The sequence below is a fragment of the Rhinolophus sinicus genome, chromosome 13, assembly GCF_057876585.1.
Source record: "Rhinolophus sinicus isolate RSI-liver-muscle chromosome 13, RSI-T2T, whole genome shotgun sequence".
In the NCBI taxonomy this organism is placed as follows: domain Eukaryota; kingdom Metazoa; phylum Chordata; class Mammalia; order Chiroptera; family Rhinolophidae; genus Rhinolophus; species Rhinolophus sinicus.
This window is the reverse complement of record NC_142513.1, coordinates 29,462,848-29,489,994: the sequence shown is the minus strand read 5'-3', so window position 1 is coordinate 29,489,994 and position 27,147 is coordinate 29,462,848. Positions and strand designations below refer to the sequence as shown.

Here is a 27,147-nt window from a genome sequence, read left to right as displayed (position 1 = left end):
CAACAGACTTTGAAGGGGAAATAATGGTAAATATACCAAGAATGCAAAATTATATGAATTATAATAACAACCCAAATACCCCCAATTTTGTGGACCAGCATATAGAAATATGTTTCTCTGCTATATGACCTTCTTTTACCCTCTTCTTTGAATGCCTGATACAAAGTAATTGGTACTGATTTTGTCTGTCTTTTTGGCTTCCTAATGACAACAACAACAAAAAAAAATGTATAGTTGTTTGACTTTCCCAATGTAATTCCTGTTCAGTGTTTAGTTTTAATATTGTGCCAGTGTTTAATACTGTGCTAGTGAGTAGATGAGAAGTCATCTCTCTATGGCAGGTACAAAAGAAGGAAGCAGAAAAGTTCTATGAAAAACACTTGTATTTTTTTTAGAATATTTTTGTTTCACCTGAACTATCCCATAAATTCCTAAAGTACTGTGGTTCTTATTAGTTAGGAAGATCATAGAAAAATACTTATTTTCTGAATGAAAATCGCGTACTGGATCAAAATTAGACGGACATCTTGGCACGAAGGTAGACTTCGACAAGCTCACTAATATCACTCCATCAGCAGAATGAGCTTTACTTCTTTTTCATGGGATGTTCGACTTCCCCCGGCTGACAAGTGATACAGCAAGATTTACAGATGACCTGGTCAATTTTTATATGGCATACACTGAGAAGAACAAAACCAAGGTCAGAGTGTTTGATTTCCCAATGACTTCCGCAGCACTTGGAACGCACCATGTGAAAAATCTGGGCTCAACTGCTAGAATGTGAGCGACCAAGCCATCTCAGCCGAGGACACCCTTGGCCTGCCTCCAACTGATCTGAGAGCTGCAACCACGCTCATAAGTTGCTCCAACTGAGATCAATCAGCTCAGCCTGACCTCTGTCAGCAGAACCACTAATCTAAGCCCAAATTGCAACCAGTGAAACATGAGCCTAAATAAAATGTTGTCCTAAGTCACTACATTTTGGGGTAGTTTGTGATGTAGCAAAAGCTAACCTACTGTCCATGAGTTAGTCACCACTACAGTGTCATATGTCCCTTATAATGCATAACTGTCTTCTTTATTGGATGATTCTCCCCTTATGGACGTAGTCTCTAGGAGCGAAGGGACTTCAGACAACCTGATTTTACCATGTACCCCAAGCTCGTCGATAAGTTCATACTTACTAGTTGTTCAACAAATATTTATGGAGTGAATAATTAACTCTATTTCATAGAGTTATTTTGAAGGTTAAATAAAATAAGCTATAACATGAATATTGCAATTCTTGGCATTTAGTTTGCTATAGGAATAGATTATTGTTATTGACTTTATTATCCTCTTAAAAGCTAAATAGTCATCAAGATATAAAAAAAAATTCAGAAAGTCATCACAGAAAAAGACAAATATGGATGTTAAATACTTGTGAAAAATATTATGCACTAGACTAGCAATTGAATGCAGTGATTAAAAAGACACACTCCCCAATTGAAGGCTAAATTTCTTTAGTTAATGAGCTTCATGCCTGTTTACTATTTATGACTGATTTTTTAAAATTCATGAAGAGTTAAGGTATTTTTCCATAAATTATTTATTCATTCAAAACATTGTCTGTATCTTTATCCAAAAAAATCTTATTAATCTTATTTTTTTAATCATTCACGCAGATAATCATTGCAATCATCAGTAAGTCAAAACAATGTTTGGATCGACATAAAATGATCTAAAACTATAATCTAGCAGCCACTACCAATTCATTTTATGGTCAAATTTTATGACTAAATCTTTTACAATTAATTGGCTTGTAACTATTGTGAGCAGCCTTCAAAAACTTCCAAAAAAAAAAAAGTCTTGCTTTTCAGAAAATGCCAAGGATAAGATGGGTAATTTTGTTAATTTTCTCCTTAAAACATATTTAATAATTGCCGACAGACTTCTATTCAAAATGTTATCTTCTGAATTACTGTCTAAAATTACTTTTAGACAGATGGTACTGACCTAAATCCTCATATATCATTTTAAAGTTCAGTAACAAATATTAGATGCATATTTCAAATATTCAACAATGAATTTAATAAATTAAAAAATTCTAAACATTTTGTTATTAGTATATGGGCAGGAGTTACATTGAAATCTAGAAGTAAACATCATTTCCAAGCAATTAAATTTACCTACACATCTAATGTATGGTTATCAGACACACACATATTATATATAACTATATATCAATTCACTATAATCATAACAGTCCTTTAAAATTTTATATCAAGTTAGCTTCTAATATCTTCCAGATAGTTCAGACTTAGTACGTAGGGACCTCAGGTAGACTAGTTTTTATTTATGGAAGTTCCTTATTTCTTTGACTCAATTCTTTCACCTACAAATTGAGATTATCTCTTGCCTAACCTTCAGCATTATTATAAAAATGAGCATGAAGGCTAATTTTTAAAGTATTGATAGGAAATGAAGATTTGGTTCTAGATATACCACTGAACAAAAATCTCTCTTTTGTGGGGTACATGTCAATTTGATTCAGGCATTGACACAGGGGCCACCCTACCACAGTCTTCCCCCGGCTAATTTCCAAGTTACACCAATGGCAGATAGCATTTAAGAAGGCCCTTAGCCAATTCATACCAACAAGTACCCTGGGAAGAACATCTACCTCCATAAGTGGCTTTAAGGTGTGGTCTGTTGACCTTGTCCATCAGCATTTCCTTAAGAGGCCCACAAGAAAGAGAGAACTGAGAAAATCTCTAGTTATCAATCATTACAAAGTTGGGATACATATAAATTACCCCACATTTTTGGAGAGTAAATACTCTTTAAAGATTGTAAGTCTGGGATCTGCCTTCATTGCAATATAGAATATAAGTCTCTTATTCGTTGAACATTTATTATGTGCCAGGAACAATGCTAGGCACTGAAGAGAAAGTAGTAAATAAAAAGGCAATGTTCCTGTTACAGCTTACATCTTTTAGGGGGCAGACAGAAAACAAGGAAAGAAATCTAATAAATATAGAGGATAATACCCTACTGTAATAAGTATCCTGGATAAAGCAAACCATGAAAACATAAAAGCAGTCCATGGGAAAGTACTCTATTACTTTGAATAGAGTGATCTCAGAAGGCTTTTAGGGGAAATGACATTTTGCTAAGCTGGGAAGATCTGTAAAATTTGCAGAGAGGATGAAATAGCATATACAAAGGCCCTGAGGTAGGAAACAGTTTGGGTATTGACCAATGCAGATCAGTGACACGACTGGTAAAAAAAGGCTGGTAAGGCCAGATCAAGCAGAACCAGATTCACCTTTGATGAATAGCAGTCCTGCTCCAAAACACAAGCAAAATTAAAAATGCAGGGTCTGAAGCCAAAATGCTGAAGTCTACATTTTGACTTCATTACATGCTGGGGGTGCGATCGTGGCTTCACTTCCTTAAGTATAAAACAGACATAATGATAGCCCTTACTTCATAGGATTGCAGTGAGATTAAATGAATTTATGCAAGTAAAGGGCTTCAAATGGCTAGCTATACGAAGAGCTCAATAAACATTGATTCTACCAGTTCTTTATTGCTATTGGTGTTATTCTCCTCCTGCTCATGGTTTCAGCTCTCTTCTTCTTCTCCATAAGATCTTAAAAAAATTTTTGACCTAAATCTTGAGTGGAAAAAAAATATCTCAGAGTAGGACAGAAAACAAAAAGGGAATGGAAAATTAGTATTCAGGGAGAGGTAACAGAGAGCATGATGTTGGCTATCTCACATTGTGGCTCAATTGTTATCATAACAACTCTGTGAAATAGGTAAGTATCATCTGCGTTGTACAGAACAGAAGACTGAAAGTGAAAATTAAATTATCACCCAAGGTCCAAAAAACAAAACAAAAACAAAAAACCAGAGATAGAGTTAGTATGCAAATAAGTGGTGGAGAAGTAAGGAAGAAAGGGAGTGAGGGAAGAAGGAAGGAAAGAAAGAAGTAAGGAAGGAAGGAAGGAAGGAAAGAAGGAAGAAACAGCCAGGGAGGGAAGAGTAAATGACTTAATTGCTTTGGAGGGAGGAGAATTATAGACCTTTCTGAGCAATAAGGAAAGAAGTAGAAATTTCCACAGAAAAATGACAAGGGGAGCATTTTGACACATTTATAGAACACCCTGAATTACAGGCTGAGAAAAGCCTATTTTCTCTCCTCTTTTAGTTCCTGAAGTACTTCATTCACTCTGGCATCTGGCTTTTGTTTTCTGATTTAAGAGCAAGCTAGCTTCTGAAATGAAAGAAAATGTTCAAGTACATAAAATACATTACTAATTATAAAATATTGTGATGGATCATTGCATGTTCCCCACTGCAACAATACAAGACCTTGCTTGTCTAGAAAACATTCTTATGCAATTTGAGCTAATTTCCTAGTTATTATTGTCTTAGAATTCTTTAAACACATAATAGTTCAACCTAAAATACCTCCGAACATTTAGAGAAAAAGAAATAGAAACTTTTAAAAGCAGAAGGAAAATAACATTCCAAAATACTCTCTTATATTCTTCCAGTTTATCAAATGCTCAAGATACTACTTACTAATTCCTTTTCAGAATCTTCTAAGATGAAAATGTAAACTCATCCAAGGGAAAGACTATCTAAGGTTTATTTTTAATCTTGCACTCTAAAAACTTTATGAGAAATAAAGTATCACAATATTCCCATTTGCTAGGCTCTGAAAATTATATGGAGATTTAATAATTTTTCCAGAGACCGAGAGCAAACCAGAGGCCTTCATTTACTCTAAATAGTACTTCCTTTGGAACCCACCATAAAATCAAACCATTAGTTAAAATCTAATGATGTATAATCACAATCTTGAAATTAGATGAAAATTAAATTCACTGTACAATCTAGACAAGAAAATTTTTATCAGTGATAGACTTATTTTTGTTAATTCAATAGGAATAAAGTTTTTGTTAATTCAATAGGAATAAAGTTTTTTTTTAAATCTGTGTTCACTTTGTATCACTTTCTCATCCACGCGATAGACTAAAAAGCAGTGCCCTTGATGACCAGAAATTTTGAGAAATCAATGAAAGATGAGTAACACAAGATTAACTGAAACAGAAAATCAGTGCAAGGTTAAGCTTTTACAAAAGGAGATATCTGCTCCTGAGTATTCAACCCTCAAAAGTGGCAGGTAAGGGGTGCAGTCGGGGATACTGGGGCCATCATTGGGAGGTAGTCACATCAAACTCATTTCACTGATTCTGTCCTTGGACAAAAAAAGATTAGCGATAAAAGATGATACCAGGGGAATTTGATTTCATCTAAGTTGTTTGACTTCCTTACAATACTACTACTATTATTACTCATGCACCTATGTAATTAAAAATAATTAAAGAAATAAACAGAAAAAAATGAACATACGAGTATATAAAATACCCTTTGCATTATAGAAATTAAAGCATGAAACAAATTTCCAAATTCAAGACTAAGTTATTGCAAAAGAAATATATTGTGCTTAAACTTAATCCTATCATATATTCCAAGGCAGATATTCTTAGTTCCTGACTTATGTCTACATCATCATTTGGGCACACAGAGGAAATGTATCATTTTCCCCCATCTTATCACACTGAACTATAAGCCACTAAATTACTCACCAATATAGATACAGGAGGAAATCTGACTCAACAAAAACAAACATTTCCTGCTTAAATTATTTCATATTATGCAATATTATTTTTAAAAAGGCAAGAAGGGGAAAGATATTTAATTATGCCAACCATTTCCATAAAACTTTGATGCAAACTTACAAAAGACCTATTAGGACAGTTTATCAATGTCACCAGAATTCCATTTGGAAGATGCAGCTAACTATTCAAACTACATAAAAGTGAGTGACTCACATATACAGTCAAATAAGTTATTTACATGTCAGAGGGCTATTTTCAGAAGCCTAAATAATGGAACTCTAAGTAAGTCAACAGGAAGTGGACACTTCAAAAAAAAACAAAAAAACAGATTGGGGCTGGTTGGAAAGAATGGTTGGCAAAGCAACCATTCATTAAAAATGGAAAGGTTTGCTAGTAAATGATGTGGTCAAGATATACGACACAATTTTCAGACAACTTCTTTAACATACCACACCTTGAACCAAGAATACGTACTGACTTCTAATTATATTTAGTCGTTTCTGTTTCTAGTTAAAATGGCATAACAGGGAGCAGAATTATTCTCATACCCGAAACAACAAGTCAGAATTATGAAATAGCTCTTTTCAAGACACAGAACATCAAATAACAAAGGACAGTGAGATGAGTCCCATGTATAACACAAATTATTGTCTAGCGAGCTGACAGTCCATGGTGCACAGAGAAGGAACCCAGGCTGATCCCAGGGGTCCCCTGAGTTGAGGAGATAGAACTGAGAATTCAGACAGTCTAAGGCAAGAGTACTGGAGAAGAAAAAGCTGCAGAGAGAAAGAACTCTGGAGATCTGTATAGGGCCTCTACTCAGTATTCACCTGAGTACTGATGAGGTCATGCACATAAAGAAACTACCCAAGGCTGGGTACACAACAACGCATGAGGGCCACAGGTAGTGATGGTTAACACTCACACAGGAATAGTACATGTTGCCATTAGCCAGACTAAAATAGGCCACTCAAGGAGTATTGGCTAGAGCTAAATAACAAAGATTTTGTCTCACTAGTGGGAAATAATTAACAGCAGGCTGAACAATGATGTGGTCTAAAAAAAAATCTTAAAGGCAATATCCAGAAAGACTACACAGTTTCTTAGTCATTTAATTGTGTCCAGAAGAAAGCCAAAAATATTGAAACGGAAATATCAGCACACAACAATGTAAAATGTATTAACACAACGTCTGGTATCCATTCAAATAAGTAGGAACATAGAATACATACGGGGAAGAAAAATCAACCAATTGAAACTGATCCAGAACTGATACAGATGTTAGCATATAAGGACTAACATCCTTAAAACAATTTTCATGACTATGTTACATATTTACAGAGACATAAAAAATATAAAAAAAATCCAATCAAGCTTCTAGAAGTCAAAACTCCAATATGTGATATGAAAAATCTTCCCAAAAGGACACTCCAAGCCCAGATGGCTTCACTGGTGAATTCTACCAAACATTCAAGTAATGTCAATTACTTACAAACTCTTAACAGAAAATTGAAAGAAAACTGAACACCCCAACTCATTTTATGAGGCCACCTTTACCTCAATGCCAAAACAGAAAAAAATTCATGAGTAAAGAAAACTACATTAATATCTTTCATCAGTAGAGATATTAATTTGGAAACAAAATTTTAGCAAACTGAATTCAATAACAATAAAAGAATACAGCATGACCAAGTGAGGCCTTTATCCCAGGAATGCAAGGGTGGTTTTATCTTTTGAAAATTAATCAATATAAGTTATTATAACAAACTAAAACTAAAAAAAACCCAACATATTATCATCTCAACAAATGCAAAAAATTTTTTCCACAAAATCCAACATATATTCCTGAGAAAAACTCTCAGCAAAGTAGGAACTTTCTCAAGTAGATAGATTCATCTATGAAAAGCCGACAGTTAATATCATATTTAGTAATAAAAAACAAAAAGCTTTGTCTTTAAGATAAAGAACAAGACAAATGTATTCACTCTTACCACTACTATTCAACATTGTCCTGGAAGTTCTAGCCAGTGCAATAAGGGAAGGCAACTACATTAGAAAGGAAAAATGGCATGACTGTCTTTGTAGAAAATCTAGTGGAATCTAAAACAGCTATTATAACCAATAAAGAAGTTTAGAAAAATTATTGGATTCAATATCAATATAAAAGTTAAATTTATACCTACATACTGACAACAAATAACTGGAAATTGAAAAAAAAAAACCAATAGCACAAAAATGTGGAATGTATAGGGGTAAATTTGAAACAGAAGACATGAAAGATTTGTACACTGAAAACTACAACACATCACTGAAAAATTAAAGAACTAAATAAATGAAGAAATATACCATGCTCATGAGTCAGATAACTCAATGTTTTCTAAAATGTAAATATTCGCCAAATTCATCTATATATTCAACCTAATCCCAATCAAAATCCCAAATTCTTCGTAGAAATTGACTGAATGATTCTAAAACTTCATTCAGACTCTGGCTGAATAACCCAGTAGAATGCACAGCTGAACCACTCAGTCTTTCATACGTTTTCTGGGAAATGGATTACATTGCTTTTCTTACGTTTCATTCTTCAAAGCCAGACACATATTCCAGACTTACAGCAATGAGGCAGGAAGGATAATCTTTTAGAAGACAGGAGCTCTATAAGGAAGGACAGATGGGAAGGGGCAGCAAATATTGTGTGACTAATAAATAATACAACCTACCACAGTACCTGAGTCCTCTCTTCCTGGTTCAAGACAATTTATAGAGTGTTCTACTCAGATTCCTCTTTCTTGCTTCTGGGGATGTCTGAACATGATGCCCACGATCAGGCTAAACAACTCTTGCGAACTAGTACTTCCAGTGAGTTTTGAAAAGCTATCCTGGTACTAACTATTTGACTGCATTGCATCTGTACTCTGGCTGACCTTAGGTCACCAGGACTCTGCCAAGCCCTGTGCTGCTTCCATGGCTTGGACCCACTTGATTTCTGGTGCCAGTTACGATTTTTATCATCTGCTTGCCCAAACCAGAACATGCTACAACATAAACATTTTGAAAACCCCACTAAATCAAAGATACCTTTCAGACTCCAAGAATTTAGTGGAAGAAGGAGAAAACAGAAAAGTTGTGCAGCCAAGTTATGCTTTTTACAAAATGAGCAGTTACATAAAGATATGAAGATATTTTCATTTCTTATGACTGTTTATCTCTCTGCCGATAGGGGATTCAGGTGAAATACTTTAGTTATATAATACTCACCTTATAATATTCAGCTCCCAGCAGAGCTTTCCCTGAGTTCCCTTCCTACTCTGTTCATTCCACTGCAGAAGTCGTATCTTGTGTTTCACCATGGTACATAGACAGGATTTATGGACAGATATTTACTTACAGGTGAGGAGTCTCAGCTCACCCTCAACACCCCTGGTCCCTCCCTACAATAGACTGGCATCCTCTTGGGACCAGTATCCATATTACTCTACTCTGGGTTCTCAGCCCCTAGTAGAGTTGCACATACTTTAAATGTATTCAGTAAATGTATGAGGACTAAATTGTTTAATGTTGTAAACACTGCTTATCAGTACCACATAAAATGAGGTATTTTATTTAGGAAAATGTTTCCTAATCTCCATTTGTCTTCTTAACATGCCACTGCCGAGATTAAACAGGACTATGAAACTTTGCTATGCTATATTTTTCATAATATAAGCTATCAATTAAATGTTGATCTCTATGACAACACTGTCCAGAACAGAGTCATTAAATCTAGGAAATTTACATAGATTCATTGAATTCCTCTATTTGGAGGTTTACTGTGTTTATAGTATAAATATAGTTACCAAATGCAGTTCGATAAATTTTGATACAGTGTTATGAGAAGACAGAAAAATTCCAAAAATGCCCATTTATCATTTACAGAGCAATTAAGTTTTAAATGATCTGGGTGAGTCCAGGAATGCTAATACATTCCTCGAGTGAATCAAAGCTTCCTTAGAGAAATTTCCATTAGTCAAAAAAGGTAAAATAGCTTCTTCTAGCAGTTTCAGGTCATTTCAAGCATGAACCTTTGAGTTTAGAGGCAGCCCTGATTGCATTCAGCTACCTGATGCTTCCACATTAGTTATTTTTTTCTTGGTTGGGTTCCCCAGAATCAGAGGCAGACATGGAGATTCTTGTGAATATGATTTATTGAGGGAAGGCTGGCAGGAGAAACCAGTAAAAGAGTGAGTGAATAAGGATAGAGTAGGGGTAAAAGCTAGGTAAAGATCTGGAATCTATATAAGCCTAAGCCTTGGTGAGCTGTGGAGCAAAAGTCCTGCCTAGAGGCAAGAAAGTTGTACATTTACACCATCATGTAAGTCAGTTATTGCCTGTGGTGCCACCCTTGGTGTGGGGGGCATTTAACATAACCTATCAGGGCTCTCAAGGGTGAATCATTAGCAGCCAACATACATAGCAGCTGAGGGCTGGGTGCACCAGCCCAGTGAAAGGGATATGGGTGCGGCACCAACACATTTCTATTAAAAACACCCTACCCTCTGCTTATCACAGTTTAAAATAGTAAGGAATTGTAAGATGTTTACAATAGTAAGGAGCTCTTAGCAATCTAAATCTCTAATACACATCTAAATTGAAATAAAATGTAACTACTAAATATAAGGCTTTAAATTGTTTGGTTATGGAAAACATCAAACATATGAAAGAAGAAACACATAAAAATCTCATAAGTACTCATTACTCAACTTGAACAAATTTTAACTGTTTGTTCTAGCTATACCTCATTCATTGGTCTCACTCCCCTAGTTATTTTGAAGTAAATCTCAAACATCATGTAGTTTTTAATCATAAAATTATTATAAGATTTTTGAAGAACTTATGATAGAAGTTTAAAATTTTCATATTATAAGTGAAAACACATTACAAAAATCTATATAAAATATTATCCCAATTACTTTTAAGTATATATAGCTCTGCAGAGGAAAAAATTGGTGGTACTAGATCAAAATATTAAGAGAATTACCTGAGAATTCCATTTAAATTTATTTGTACTTTCAAGTTTTCTACAATGAATATGTATTTCATATTTGGCCCTCAAATGTTCTTACAAAAATAAACATGTATATAAATGATACATTATTAAGACTGTTAAAAACGAAATGGTTATCTTTAAAACACAATACCTTCTTCAGGCCAACTTCTGAAGTGGGTTATGTTATGTATAATTTCATCAAAACACCTCTGTTATCTAAACATTTAGACCTGGGTCCACTGTAGAAGTTCTCTGAGGAGCTTGAAAACAAATCAGACCGAGAAGTTCCACATGTTCACTTGTCCCCTCCCCGTCTGATTCATATCAATTAAGAAAGATGTAGTGCAGAGATTCAAGATGGCGGAGTAGATAAACACTGTGCCTGATTCCTTCAATGAACACATTAAAATTACAACTAAATTATAGGGCAATCAACCTGGAGAACCATCTGATACCTGACTCAACAGAAGTTTTATAACTCAAGCTATAAAGACGAAGCCACGCCAAGACTGGTAGGAGAGGTGGAGACACAAAACAGGCTGGCCCCAAAACTGCGTGTGGCGATTGAAAACAGGGAGGGAATTCTAGGCCATGGAGGTTCCCCTGGAGGAGCAAGAGATCATAGCCCCACTCCAGCCTCCCCAGCTCAGAGTACTGGTGCCAGGAGGGGGAGCCCACAGCATCTGGATGTGAAAAACAGTGAAAATTCTGATCATTTGGGTGTGACTGAAGGCTATGGGAAACCCAGATATCCTCTTAAATGACCCCTGCAAAGACTCTCACTTGCAGGCACTTACCTTGGGCTCTAGCGGAAGGAGAGTAACTGGGCAGGGCGGGGGGGGGGGGCATTGAGGCCTATGGAAGGCAGACTTAGGTGTATAGCTTGGAGTGAGGGCTGTAAAAGAGTTGCCAATTTCCCAGTGAGGAGTCCTTCTCCCGTGCAACCAGCAGGTAGGCACCATCTTTCCTATGTTGAGGCCTCCCCCACAGGCCAAATCTGAATTTGATTGGCCTAGTGAGCAAGTATGCTCCACTCTGCTGACTCCCTGAGACCCCGCCCCACCCAACTCGCCCAACACCAGAGGCACTTTCTCTGAGAGCAGCCAGCCCTCCCTACATTGCACTCTTTCTTGAAAAACTATTGGAGTCCACAGGACCTCACCCAATGCAAGTACCACACGAGGCTTTATTATGGGCTGAACGTTAAGGGAGCCAGCAGAAGGCAACAGGTCTCTGGGTGTCTTGGATTTCTGTGGAGCTACTCCAGACCCAGCAATGGTGGCAAACATTCTTAGTTCATAGCATGGCCTCTCCCATGTGCCTCCAGGGTTAACACAGGCAATGAACAACTATGGATTATTTTGTAGCTCCTACCAGATAGTCCCTGGCTGGTCACAGGCAGGGGGGTGACCTGGACTTGCACCAGACCCCTCAAAAGAAGCCCCGGAATCAACATACTTGGAGGTTGACTTCAGACCACAGCAGAGCACTACCCGATTAACCCAACAAGTGGCACCCAAAGGGTGGTCTCAACAGGCACCAGAGCCTGCTGTGGTGAATCCCACTCAGTGGTGTTAGCTCCGTGCACAGCAGCCGGTAAGCTGTGGATGTGGCAAAACCCCACAGCCAATCAGTATGAGGGTTGATCCCACCCAATTATGTGCCAATGACAATCAAGGCTCAACTATAACAGGAGGGCACACACAACCCACAAACGGGACACTCCTGTAGCAATGGGAGCAAGTGACCAGGGAGACTGTGCCAGGGCCCCACAAGGCACCTACTACATAAGGCCACTCAGTCAAGACTGGGAGACATAGCAGATCTACCTAATACATAGGAACAAACAGAAAGGCAGCCAAGATAAGGAAACAAAGAACTACAACCCAAATGAAAGAACAGGAGAAAATTCCAGAAAAAGAACTACACAAAATGGAGGTAAGCAACCTACCAGATACAGAAGTCAAAGCAATTGTTGCAAAGATGCTCAAGGACCTTAGTGAGCACTTCAACAAAGAAATAGCAAACATAAAAAAGGACATAGAAAACATAAAAAAAAATCAGAAGTAAAAATATGATAACTGAAATAAAGAATGCACTAGAAGGAATGACTAGCAGACTAAATGAAGCAGAGCATCAAATCAGCAATTTGGAAGACATGGTAGCATAAAACACTCAATTGGACCAGCAAAAAGAAAAAATAATCCAAAAAATGAGGATAGTTTAAGAGACCTCTGGGACAACATCAAGTATAACAGCATTTGCATCATAGGGGCACCAGAAAGAGAACAGAGAAAGCAAGGGATTGAAAACCTGTTTGAAGAAATAATGGCTGAAAACTTTCCTAACGCGGCAAAGGAAATAGCCATACAAGTCCAGGAAGTGCAGAGAGTCCCAAACAACATGAACCCAAACAGATCCACACAAAGACACATTATATAATAATTATAATGGCAAAGCTTAAAGACAGAGAGAATCCTAAAAACAGCAAGAGAAAGGCAACTAGTAACTTATATGGGAGCTCCCATAAGACTGTCAGCTGATTTCTTAATGGAACCTTTGCAGGCCAGAGGGATTGGCATAAAATATTCAATGTGATGAAAAGCAAGGACCTACAATGAAGATTATTCTACCCAGTGAAGCTATCATTTAGAATCGAAGGACAAATAAAGAACTTCCAGGACAAGAAAAAGCTAAAGGAGTTCAACACAACCATACTAGTATTACAAGTAATGTTAGAGGGACTTCTTTAATATGGGGGAAAAATCAAAATTATGAATAATAAAATGGCAATAGCTACATATCTATCAGCAATTACTTTCAATGTAAATGGAATAAATACTCCAATCAAAAGACACAGGAGGGCTGAATGGATAAGAAAACAAATCCCTTACATATGCTGCCTACAAGAGAGTTACTTCAGATTGAAAGACACACAGAGATGGAAAGTAAAGGAATAGAAAAAGATATTTCATGAAAATGGAAACAACAACAAAAAAAGCTAGGGTAGCAAGGCTTATACCAGAAAAAAACAAAAAAACAAAAACAAAAAACAACAACAACAACAAAAACTTTAAAACAAAAGCTATAACAAGAGACAAAGAAGGACCCAGTAATCTCACATCGGTATTTAGCTGAAGAAACCAAATACTACCTTCAGGAAACATGTGCATCCATATATTCACTGCAGCATTGTTTACAATGGCCAAGATGTGGAGGCAGCCTGGGTGTCCATCAATGGATGAATAGATAAAGAGAAGGTGGTATATATATACAATGGAATGCTGCTTAGCAATGGAACAGAATGGGTTCTTGCCATCTGTGGTAGCATGGATAGACCTGGAGTGTGCTGTGCTGAGTAGAGTGTAAAATAGAGAAAAACAGATGCAAAATGATTTTGCTTCTATGTGGAATCTAAAGAAAAAATAAACAAACAAAACAGAAACAAATCATACAGACAGAGAATATTTTGATGGTTGCAGATGGGAGGAGGGTTGGGGGGTGAGTGAAAAAGAGGAAAGTATTAAGAAATACAAAATGGTTGTTATAAAGTAGTTATGGGGATGTGGGGTATAGCATAAGGAATACAATCAATAATATTGATGTGTGCTGTCAGATGGGTACTAGATTTGTTGGGGTGAGATATGGGGAGGGGTTGGAGGGCAGGATAAATAGGGTGAAGGGATTAAGAAGTACAAACTGGTAGTTACAAAATAGTCATGGAGATGCAAATTAAATCCCAGGGAATATAGTCAATTACATGGTAATAACTATGTATAGTGTCAGGTGAGTACTAGACTAGTCAGAGGGATCATTTCTTAAATTATATAAATATCTAACTACTATGCTGTACACCTGAAATATAAAATAATATTGAATGTCAATTGTAATTGGAACATTTTTAAAAGCGGGGAAAGGTGAAGGGGAATAAGAGGTCCAAATTTCCAGGTATAAAACAAATAAGTCATCGTGATGTAATGTACAGCATAGGGTATATAGTCAATAATATTGTGATGGCATGGTATGGTATCAGATAGTTGCTGGACTTATCATGGTGGTCACTTCTTTAGGTATATAAATGTTGAATAACTATGGTGTACACCTGAGACTAATATAATATTGTATGTTAGCTATATTTTAACAAAAATGAAGTACTGATACAGGGTAGGGCATGGATGAATCACGAAGACTTTAGGCTCACTGAAGGAAGCTAGTCACAAAAGAATACATTATATGATTCCATTCATATGAAAGTCTGCAGTAGGGAAATGTATACAGACAGAAAGTAGATTAGTGGTTACTTAGGGATGGAGTGGGGGGCTAGAGGGGTGCTAAAGGATACAGCGTTTCTTATTGAGGTGATGAAAATGTTGTACAATTGACTGTGATGATGGTTGCTCTGTGACTATACTAAAATCCACTGAATTATACACTGTAAGTGGGTGAATTGTATGGTATGTGAATTATAAAGCTTTTTTATAAATAAATAAAGCTTTTCTTAATGGGAAAAAAAAAAGATATTGTCTTTTCCTGGTGTATCCCAGTCATACCAGGGGAAGGAAAGGACAGCCGATACCACATTATAAAACCTTTCTAAACCTGGGTAAGTCACCACAGATAATTATTGCAAAGCAAGTTCTTACTTCCAGGTTGAAGCCCAGCACAAGAGTATCTGGAGTCATTCCTATGTCCTCTGGAGTCACTGATGTGGGTGTAGGGAGGAAACATCCACTCTTTACTTTCAAAAATACAACCATGTATGCCCAAAGCAGTACCCAAATGGGAAAAAAATGTGCATGACCTATTTTGCAAATTCTAGGATTTATTCACAAAACATCTCCAATGTGTCTTGAAAAAGTGTTTTTATGTAAATATAAAAAATATATGAACAAAGAAAGAATAACTTGAGAATAGCACGGATTCGATCTTCTGATTCTGTCTTATAACTAGAGAAGACTTTGAACTCTCTCTCTGACACACGCACACACATATGCATACATGTGCACACTGTCATATCACTCCTGTTTTGTAATATGAAAAAGAAAGATTAAGAATAATTTGTGAGCATAAAGCAGTCGAAACATTCACATTTCTGTCAAGATCTTGATCACTGCAGAGCCAACAAGTTTCCTTTCCATGGTGGGGTTTAAAGGGCTAGGATCTTATGATATAGCAAATATTATGTGACCTCTATCCTGTCTTGATCACATTAGAAGTACAAAAACGCTTAGAAGGCACTTTGACAGAGAATGTCAATGACCAAACAGTTTCTCTCTTTCATACCTACAGCAGGGTCAGCAAATCTTCTATTCCAAAGAAGATTTTGGAATAAAAGCAATTGAGAAAAAAATACATTTAATACATGGTTGTTATTTTATCTTTCTGAATCTCAACTCCACCCCCCCCTCCCAACTTGAATATCTAAACTGGGGAAGTAACTGTGGCATTTGACAAAGTTATATATCTGAATGGGTTAAAATCACCCACTGGGGTAGAATCTGAGATATTCAATTAATTGGAGTTTGCCTTTTCTTAGGCTTTGTCTGTCCTGAATAGATTAGCATTCTTTTTAATTAGTGGGCCAAGATAGCTTAACCAACTTAGCATGCTTCATCATGTGGTAGATAAATTATATAGTTATAAGACTAATGCCCAGATTTTACCACCACTACAGCACTGAGTTTCATTCATTTATCCAATAGATATTGAGCACTTAAATGCCAGGCATTGGTTTAGGTTCTGGAGAAACCACAGAAAACAAAACAAAGATCTCCCTTTTATAGAGTGTACATTACAGTGGTTTGTTCAAGACAGATCAGAATATATTACTTAATTTAATAACAAACTTTCTTTGTTCCTAGAAAACCATTTAGAAACGCTAAATAATGGCTATATAGACACCATCAAGCTACTTCTCTTTTATTCATTCCTAGGAAGACTAAAAGTTTCACTTTTATTGTTCATTAAAAAACGGGTCCTTCTAAATATGTTCCTATTGATAAACTTCAGGACTAAAAAGCCTGTAATTCCTTTAATATTTCAGATAGAAGGACTTTGATAGTACTGTAATAAACATAATCTAATTGTCTTTCAAGCGCTCACGGCACTGGGTTTGATCAGCCAGTTAGATGTGATCCTAGTCTGTTCCCATCTGCTTGGGAGACAATTGTGCATCTATCAAGAACAGATTAGTTTATGCTGTTAAAGTGAATAATAAATTTGTTTACTTGCTTATTACACAGCAACTGATGGAGAAGTAGGTGATACAAAAGATTTGGATAATATAGGGAAGTCAGAGAAAATGGATTTGTTACAGATATTTGCAATAATTCAAGCTTGAACAGTCAAGACCTTACTGTATTTGACACCTATTCCATAGTGAGTCAGTTCATATGGACACTTCTTAAATCAAATCATATGCTCTCATTTAAAAAGCCCGGTGCATTTCAAAATGGCACAATGTCGTTTATTTCCAAATGCTGGACATTTGCAAACAGCACTTACAACAGCCACTTTTAAGAAATAAATAATAGTACACAGAATCTGCTTATAAAATTCTACAACTAATTGCATTTCCATTGGAAACAATGACTATTTTGGTTTTATCCACATAAATAGTCTACTTCAGTGCTTTCTATCTAGTTTCTAATCTTAGATCTACACAGTGAACCTCTGCCAATTACAAAACCATATACACCACAGAGCCACCTAAAGTTAAAGTGGTGAGTCGGCATTTAATCGGGAATTCAAGAGTGCTCTAACTTATATTGTTAATGAAAGAACCAAAATATCAACAACAAAAATCAAAACAGAAACCTCCCACTATAGATGATTCATCTGATAAGAGACTAAAGTGTGGGAAAAGTGGACTAACTTTCAATTAGCTAAAATGCAGTGGCATGGGGAAAAACTACCCCTCCTAGAACCCTTTGTTGAGTTAAAAGTTTCCTGCAAGTTTACAACAATAAGTGATTATTCAAGCCTGTGAAAACTCTGAGAGTATAGGTTTAAGGTGCAGTTAGGGAATTGGGTAAGATACACAACAAATGCCAGCAGCAATGGCATTCTCATTGGCCTGGAAATGTTTTAGGTATTTTTTTTTTTTTTTTTTTTTTTTTCAGTATAAAATGCTCTAGAAATTTTTATGCCTACATTGAAATTAAGTTTTCTAACTCCAGCTAGTTTATTTTTCCACTCGACACTTACAATATAAACATTGACCATGGTGCCATTTGCATTCAATCCAGTAAATTTTAATTTCTATATTTTCTTTCCTCATAACAATTTATTTTTTTTGGCTATAACAACAAAAAACCCTCCTAAAATAACTAACCAATTTTCCATTTCCTAACACAATACTGAAACATCATTTTATCTGTCATTTATTTTTTTTCTTTCCCTGTTATAAATTCAAATGAAAATAGAAATAAATCTATAATAAATTAACATAGGACTAATTATTCTACCAATCTTATACTATAAACATTTACAAAAACACTTCTTTTAAACAAATTTTTCCAAGACTAATTTTAAAAGCATTTCCAAATTATTGCACATATTCTAAGGTTTATGGCATAGAATTGATATTCTGTATTGTTATAAAACTTTTCAATTCTTGCTCTTGATTTGGTTAGCTGGAAAAAAAAAAAAAAGTACTGCTAAAGTTGTGAGGTTGAAGCAAGATTTCCCAAGGCTACACTTGTTTACTACCCTTGTGTGGATTCAAGATGGTCAGATTCATTGACACACCTCCCTGAAGAGTAGGGATTTATCTCTTCTCCATTCTGGGTAGGCTCTGTGAGTGCTTTGACCAATAGAATGCGGGAGAAGTGATGCTGTTCTTGTTTCTGGGCCAAGGCTCTAGGAGATTGACAGCTTCCTCTACTAGTGTCCCTGAATACCCCGAGCCACAGGAAGTCCAACGGCCCCAAGGTTGCCATGCTAGAAAGGTGATGTGAGAGCCTCCTAGAGAAATCTGAGACAACAGAGAAACATGCTTGATGACCTCTAGGTCCTTCCTGTCCCTGCCTCAGCAGGGAGTAGATATTGTAGAGCTCAGACAAGCCTTCACCATGCTATAATGTCCATGGCCATGATGAACAGTAATTAAACGGCTGTTTTGAGCCTGTAAGTGTTGGAGTAGTTTGTATGTGTAGTAGATAACCAGATCCCTCCATCCGGGTTTCACTTGTTCCCTCCAACACCTCACATACACTATTGTATCTCAGTGTATCCCTCCAAGATCTAGGGAGGGTTTAAATAACACCTCTGTAGGTTCTGAATCTGTGAGTAGAGTCCAGATAGCTATATTTCTAATACTTTCTATATGTGATTGACATACACACTAACTCTGAAGAATTGTTGGTATTAAACAAGGAGGCCATTAGACTAAGGCAGTGGCTTTAATGCCTTAGTTGCCCACTGTGAGCAAACTGAAAACCTAAGCCTGTAACGCCTGAAGGCTAAGAAATCAAAACCTAAGGACAACCAATCACAAAGAGTAACTAGGCTTTCCCAAATAAGTCACCACTTATGTGATAGCCAATCTAATAAGTCCCTTGCTTTGCTTTCTCATCTTTGTAGAAGTGTTTCTTTTAGTTCCTGTCAGTGGAGTGCTCCTTACCACTTTGAGTTTGGAGATTCTCTATTCTAATAGGTTTTTGTTTAAATAAACTCTGAAAACTGTAATCTGACTCACTTTATCTTTTAACAATGGTCTGGCAGAATGAGGCTCTGCCTCTAATTAGCTGTGCTCATTCAGGTTCAGGTTCACCAGAGGAAGCCCTCTGGCTCTGACCTTCTGTGCCTCACTCTGGCGAACGTTTCTCAGAACTTGTCTTGGAAGTGTGTGGGACAATCAATTTTGTTTATGCACATAATGGACTTCCACGTGACTAATGAATCCATATAGTAGCAATATCATCACCAAATCCTGATTCTTAGTGAACAGCTGCCATGCCCAGGGACCATCTCATGTCCTAGGAATAAGAAGAAATAATTAAGTGTGCAACAATTTCTGCTCTGAAGCAGCTTACAATTTATCTGAGGAATTAAAACAAATCAGGAACACAAGAACAAAGGAAAGTTTTTTAAAAAAATAGTTTATCAAGACGTTTTGATTTTTTTGTTGTTGTTGTCCAGTTCTAATCAAAAATCCAATAAAGATAAATGAAATTTGTGGAGGACTGGTGGAGGGATATGCAATTATCTATTCCTTTAATCTAGGTTCTATGTTTTGATGAATCCAGACTAACATTAAGATCCAGATGTGGACCATTTAAGCTTGTCTCCTCTACAAAGTTTTATTTGACAATTATACCTTTTACTTTCTTTCTTTCTTTTTTTTTAATTAAAAAAATCTTAAGAGTTGGAAGGCTTATGTTTCCAAGTTTGCTATAAGAGTTTATGGAGCCTTGCTCATTCATCAGTCAGTGCCCCCTGAATTATACAAGTCTGATATAATTAAATGCTGGTTTTTCAAAAGCTTTCCTCCCTGTGAGGCAATGACAAGCATTCTCCTCTCTAATTCCGCTTTCTTCATTTTGATTTCCATAATGCTTAGAGCTACATGACAAAAATCATAAGAACATTTATTCACTTAAAACTAGTTATAGAGAATCCTCTTGTACTGGGAAGCATTAGCAAAACTGGGGGAACGCAGCCGTGAGCAAGCTCAATAAGACTTGTACGATGCTGGAGTTAGTATTTGAGTTGGGGAAGAGGGATAACAAAACATAAACAGGTAAGTGAACAAGAAACTACTTGATTGTGATAAATGCTCAGAAGAAAATAAAGCAAAGGGAGGTGTCAAAGGTAACTGGAAAGCTAGTTCAGACAAGATGGTCAGTGAGAGCATTCCCCCAGAAAGTGACATCTCAAAAGAGACAAACATGAGAAAAAGAGAAGAAGCTATCAAAAGATTTGGAAAGGGGTGCAAGATGGGGGAAGAGCATGGGCAAAGGCCTTAAGAGGCAGCCAGCTTGGCAGTTAGCTGTGTTCATTTGTTTTCTTTGCCTTGCTCTCAGTTTCCTAATTTATTTCTATTGTTTTGGTTCAATTCTTGCTTTACCATTATATTATTGTATATGCTTTGCCTCGGTTGTCTTTGATCCTCAAAATAATGGAAAGCTTTTAATAAGATACCAGTCTTTGTTTGCAGTACTATAGCATTCTGCAACATTGTTTACTTAGATAATTTTAAATTGCATATGTGGCTAGCATTATATTTCTATTGAACAGTATTTTTCTAACCTGAACTCAAATCAATGCCCCAGAGTCACTTATACTTTTAAGGTATTAACTCAATACTTTTTATTTGAAGGTCCCCAAAGAACTATTTGTTCAAGTACTTAAGATTTGAGTCAGAGAAGGTCTAATCAGGTGAGTCACTTGGCTGACATTTAGGAGGATGTTCTTGAACAATAAATCACTCTAAAAAATGTGTTCCATACATTAACTTTTGAGGACCAACTTGATATCACTAATATTAACTGTAACGATTTGATGGAACAATGTTAAGCTGGTATGTTACCGTGTGGCATGTGATTAACGAAACTATGAAAATACGTGCATGTGTACTGTATATGTGACTGCCAGATAAGGGAGTACAAAAGAGGAAACAGCAGGAAAGGCTGAAACAAGCATAATCAAGAAGCTGTCTGTAGAAGACAGAGGACCCATCAGTTTTGAAGCGCTACTCTACTCGTATGCTAGGTACTGGGCATCCATTCGCTGTCATACTAACTGCAGGTGGAATTTTTATCCTCATTGTATGGTTGAAAAGCCTGAAGTACGAGGCTCGTTAAATGCCAAAGGTCACACATTGCGAGAGAGTTAGATCAGTAAACTCAGCAGAAAAGATTTATGGAGGGTCTTCCATGGATAGAACATTGTTTCGGTTAATTAGGAGGACAAAATAGAAGACTTAGGTTTCGTCTCAAGGAGCTTACAATAGAATTAGGGAGAGAAAAATATGTTTTTATTTACTGAGTTTAATGTTTACTGGATAGAAAAACAAAGCTGGTGTAGAGAAGTGTGCCCTCAATAATACTGGCCTGGTTAATCAACTAAGGTTTTATTTAGCCTGTCTTATTTCTCATTGTGTCTATAGATGAATAGAGTGATGTTACAGGTTTCAGATAAATGGAGAGAAAATTTCTCCCACATTTTTTCTCACCATCATTTCCCCACTCCCAAATAACTCCCTTCAGTTCAGTAAAGGACCTTTAGAAAAAGAGGTGAAAAAGAAAGCAGGACTGCCTGCCCAGTTTACATCTGCCTAACATTTCTTTCATTAGTAACAGCCTCACACTCCGTGACTTTCTGATTATGTTCTAAGCATAAGTTTTCAAAACTCACTTTATTATACAAAGTCCCACTTGGCAAGCAGTCTGCAAATATATATATATATATATATATATGTATGTATATGTATTTTTCCAAAATATAAAATTGAGTCTTTTGTAATTAAATTGCTTTTTATTTTTCTGAGTGAAAAGGAGAACAGCAAGCAGCATTTTAAAAAAGAAACACATTTTCCTGTAATTGAGACTGTATGGAGTTGACTGGATAAATAATTTTGAAAATATTGCTCTTATTACTTTCAATATGGGGGGTATAATAGGATGTTACACAAACATGTTTTTTTGAGAAATATTCTTTTTATTCACTGCTATAGGTTAAAAGGTATGCCACTTTGTGAAGCTCAACAGAAGACACACATTTCATCCTGGGTTTCTAGAATAACAGTTTTAAAATAATTTCCTTCAAGCAAAAAATAAATTGAACTGTAGAGAAACCACAGATTTTATTAAATTATGAAGAGATGACATCCTAAAATAATTCTTTAAGCCATGAACGTTCATGAAGATTCACATTACTATTAAATTTATTTATTTATTTTGTTTTAAGCCTGAAAGTTTTCCTGATATTTAATTCTTCCTCCTTTGTAAGAGAGGGATATTTAAATAGACGCCACCTCCAACTTGGTAAAAAACAAAGAAGTCATTATTCACAAAAGCACTGACTTACAGTTGCTTTCATTATCTGCGAATTTCAGATGAAAAGAACCAGTTCAAATTATTTATTTGTTTAGTGCCTACTACATGACTTTTAATGTGATATTGTCAAGGTGAGAGATAAAGAAGGTACACACAATCTAGTGGGGGAAAAACAACTAGCGTATAAAAACAGTCCCCTCCAAAATGTTAAGTAAGGACTGCTATATAAGCTAGTCTATGACTAGTTTTGAGAAAATAAACTAAAACAAACTAAATTAAATGAACAGCCAAGGAAGAACGCGTATGAAATGTTTATTAAGCATTCAGTTTGGTAAAACTAAATACAACCACCAGCTGGCAGCAACCGAGTTCCTCATACCCTACCTTATAATTATAGGACAAATAGCACACAATAACCATCTACAAGGAAAACATGGATATCGAGCGTCAGTATTCTTAGAGAAAACAATACTTTAAAAATTAATATGTGTAATAGAAGTCATCCAAAAATTCAAAGTAATTAGTATTTTCAAATTAGCATTATTGAACTTGTTAGCAATTATATCAGAAGACACCTCAAGACACTTTGAAAGTACTCTCTGTGAACATTTTTGTTGTCTGCCTGATGATAACATAGTACAAAAACTTATTGCTAAAGGTTAACTACGACTTACATTTCAAAATAACAAATGCATTTAAAATTTGTCTACATGCAATACTTAACTTTTAGTTTCAGTTTCCAAAACAGAACTAGTTTTATGAGTCTATTTTACTTCTGTTAAAGCCTACTACAATGCTCAGTCTTTACCTTGTTTCTCAAAGTGTGCACTACTCTAGTTTTCAGAAGGTTCCCTCAATCTAGGCACTGTCAGATTCCCTGGGGTTGCTTGATTAGAATTTGGAGAATTTAATAAAAAACCCACCCTTCTATGGCAGTTATCAGTAGAGACGCAGTCTGACAGCTAAGTTTGTGAACTTGCTACAGTGATGTTGCTAACCTTTTTTGATATCAGAGGGATTATTCATTCTGAATTTGTACCAACTGGACAAATGTTTAACCAAGTTTACTATTTGGAAGTGCTGAAAAGGCCGCATGAAAAAGTTAGACGACCTGAACTTTTCACCAACAATTCATGGCTCTTGCATCACGACAATGCACCAGCTCACATGCCACTGTCTGTGAGGGAGTTTTTAGCCAGTAAATAAATAACTGTATTGGAACTCAGTCCCTACTCACCTGATCTGGCCCCCTATGACTTCTCTCTTTATCTGAAGATAAAGGAAATATTGAAAGGAAGTCATTTTGATGACACTCAGGATGACAGCTCTGATGGCCATTCCAGAAATAGAGTTCCAAAATTGCTTTGAAGAGTGGACTAGGTGCTGGCATGGGTCCATAGCTTCCCAAGGGGAGTACTTCTAAGGTGACTGTAGTGATACTCAGCAATGAGGTAGGTAGCACTTTTGCTAGGATGAGTTCGTGAATGTAACTGTCTGACCTCGTATGGAATCCTCTCCCTTTGTGACACATAAAAGCTGTACCCTGTCCACACCAAATAACCTAAAACTTACAATCAGATCCCAGTGCACCTATTCAAGGACAAATATCCCTTTCTCAGTGATCTCCTTTGGAACAACACCCCCCACCCCAACCCCTCCAACACCCAGTTTCAGGACTTATGTTTTGTTTTTCCAATGCTTCAAATTTGTTTTCTACCCCTTTTTCATTCCTTAAGCTACCAATCACCAAACAAACTCATGTTGGCGTTTTCCTGTTCATTTGTCTTGCTGGATATAAGCTTAATCACATCCTTGATTTTATCTCTGCTCTCCCTGGGACAGAGATGCTGGCTTGACACCTACTCAAGCCACGTTAAGCTTATAAAATCTTATGGTAGCACTTGACCCTGCTGGCCTGGGAAGCCATGTCATAATGTTGCATCTTTGTATCTCTGAAGTATTTTGAACTACGACCTGGAGACTTCAGAGATGGGGAAGCTTGCTGGCCTCGCCAATTCCTCCTCTATTTCTTGGCTAATGTCCTACTACTCAGAAAACCTCTAGATATCCATGTCTAGACATTTCACCACTACCATCATATGCCAGAGTTCAGTCTGTACCCAGAAATTCCAGAATTAAGACATGCAAGCATGGAATGCACTTTATGGCTATACGAGTAGACTGGTGTCTGTATGATCTGTACTGTTGTTGGTTCTACTATTGTTTACTTGGGCCATTTTCAACCATAGCAAAGACGAGAGCAAAAAAAGAATTGTGAATACGTACCACTATCTATACAGATGCCAGGAATGTGAAAGTGAATCATACATGGGCATGATTAAAGACGTAAGATTTGCATATTCGATAATGTTTTCTACTAATGGAAGCACAGATACAGCACACGACTAATCCTCCTGCAACTTTCCAGTGTCAGTCAACAGCTGTGGATTTTATAATATCAAAGCTCATATAGCATGGAAATTACATCATGGAAGTTGGTGTTTTACAAGTTCTTGGTGAGTTTTAGAAATATAGTATCTTTTGAAATACGATATGTTTCAACACTGTCTTATTGTTGAGAATATACTGCATTTATCTATTAGGTTGGTGCAAAAGTAATTGCAGTTTTTGCAATTATTTTTAACCTTTTAAGCAGCCATGACTTTTGCACCAAACTAATATACTGTAAATAAACAATGTTCACATACAAATGTAAAATTTGATGGCCTACATCTAGTGTATAATGATGCAATTTGTTATTAATTAGCATTCTAAAGCTGATAAGGTAAAATAAACAAGTAGTTAATAATAAAAAGCAAAAAGTAAAGATATTAAATAAATATGTGAATTTTTTGTGCATATCATTCTGTACTATTTTGAATACAGGCACTTCTTATTAACATATTAATATTATTACCCCCAAATAGAAAATACTTACCTATATTGGAATTATAAATCTCTTTTCCCACATTGAAAAGTAATGACAACAAAAATTCCAAATGGCATTTATTTAAAGAATCAGACATAACTGCCAGACTGCAAACTTAGCTCTATAAACCACATAGTGAACATTTTTCAAGTACAATAGAATTAAGATCATGAAACATCAGTACAAAACAATTTTAAGCATTTTTAATTTATGGAAAGAACCATTTCCAATGAACACTTTGCAATTCTTAGATCATTACTAGCAGGAAAGCTTTTTTTTTCAGAATTAATATTTCATAAAACCTTTATGCTTTACATTTTAACGTTTGCACAAATTACCAGGAAACACAATAATCTATACCCTTGAGGAAAAACTAATGAAAATTGTAACTATTTAAAATATTTATTTTAGAACTAACTACCTTCCTTAATAAGAATTAGAAAAATTGCTACAAATTCCCCAATATATGTAAAATTTTAGGACCCAAATTAAAAATGTAAACCATAAAGTAGCATTGCATGTTTAAGAGCAAGCTTTTATATTATTTGTTTCCTGTTGTCTTTGTGTTTATTATTATTATTATTATTATTATTATTATTTTGCCTTTGTTCAAGCTATTGCTTCTAAATGGAATGTCCCACATCTTATATTTACTCAAGTTCCATTGGCTCTGTGAAGCCTCATCTCAAACTGACATTTCTCTTCTTTCTCGCTCTTATTTCACCTTTTTTTGCTATTTATGCCCCAGTGTTAAGCTTGTACTTCATGTTTTTTTCACTACTTCAGAACTTAATAACACAGTATTTGGGAATTATTTGTGAGTTAAACACATATATCTTCAGCCAGTTTCAAGCAACTAACCCTTTCCATTTGTGACTGTCATCTGTAGCAAGATGGCAGGAACAAAGTAGTTTCTCAATAAATGCATGATTGTTCGTTCCTTTGCTTGAGTTTTAACCCAGTGATAAGGAATGCATCACTGCAAAGTAGCAAGAAAATGAGCACAGCTGTCTCTGTGGTCAAGCATTTTCAGACTTAAGGTATCAATTCAGTTTCTTTCCGCTAAGCTTTTACTCAACAGATTTTACACTGGAAGCAAGTGATGAGATTTTTCTGGAAAAAAGTTGAGGCAAAAACCATGATAAAGAAGCCAAAGACAGATGGAACTACTGATCGAAAGCACTAATTACGTGGAACTGGATATATTTTCTGTGTTTTCGCCCAGTTATTTTATACCATGCAAGATGCCTCAGGTTTAGTCAATGTACCATGCTTTCGAAGGGTCCATTATGTCTGTCTGTCTTCTTTTGGTCCTAATATCAGGCAGAGGCCCAAAGTACTAGACAGGAAAGGAGGCGTTTAATGCCTTACAATGACATGGCTGTGACAACTATTCAGGCTTGTCTCCCACTTGGCAGTGTTTCTTCCAATTGAACATTGGAATTGCTTGGGTATCTACATTTTGAAATGTAGATTCTGATTCAGTTGATCTAGATGGGGCCTCAGAGTTTATATGTC

General features: G+C 36.1%; 1 protein-coding gene across 2 annotated transcripts in view; it reads right to left on the bottom strand.

Moving 5' to 3' along the window:
* The window catches only part of PLCB1 (phospholipase C beta 1), a 684,403-nt gene that overhangs the window by 343,821 nt on the left and 313,435 nt on the right, over positions 1-27,147 (bottom strand). The window lies entirely within an intron of this gene.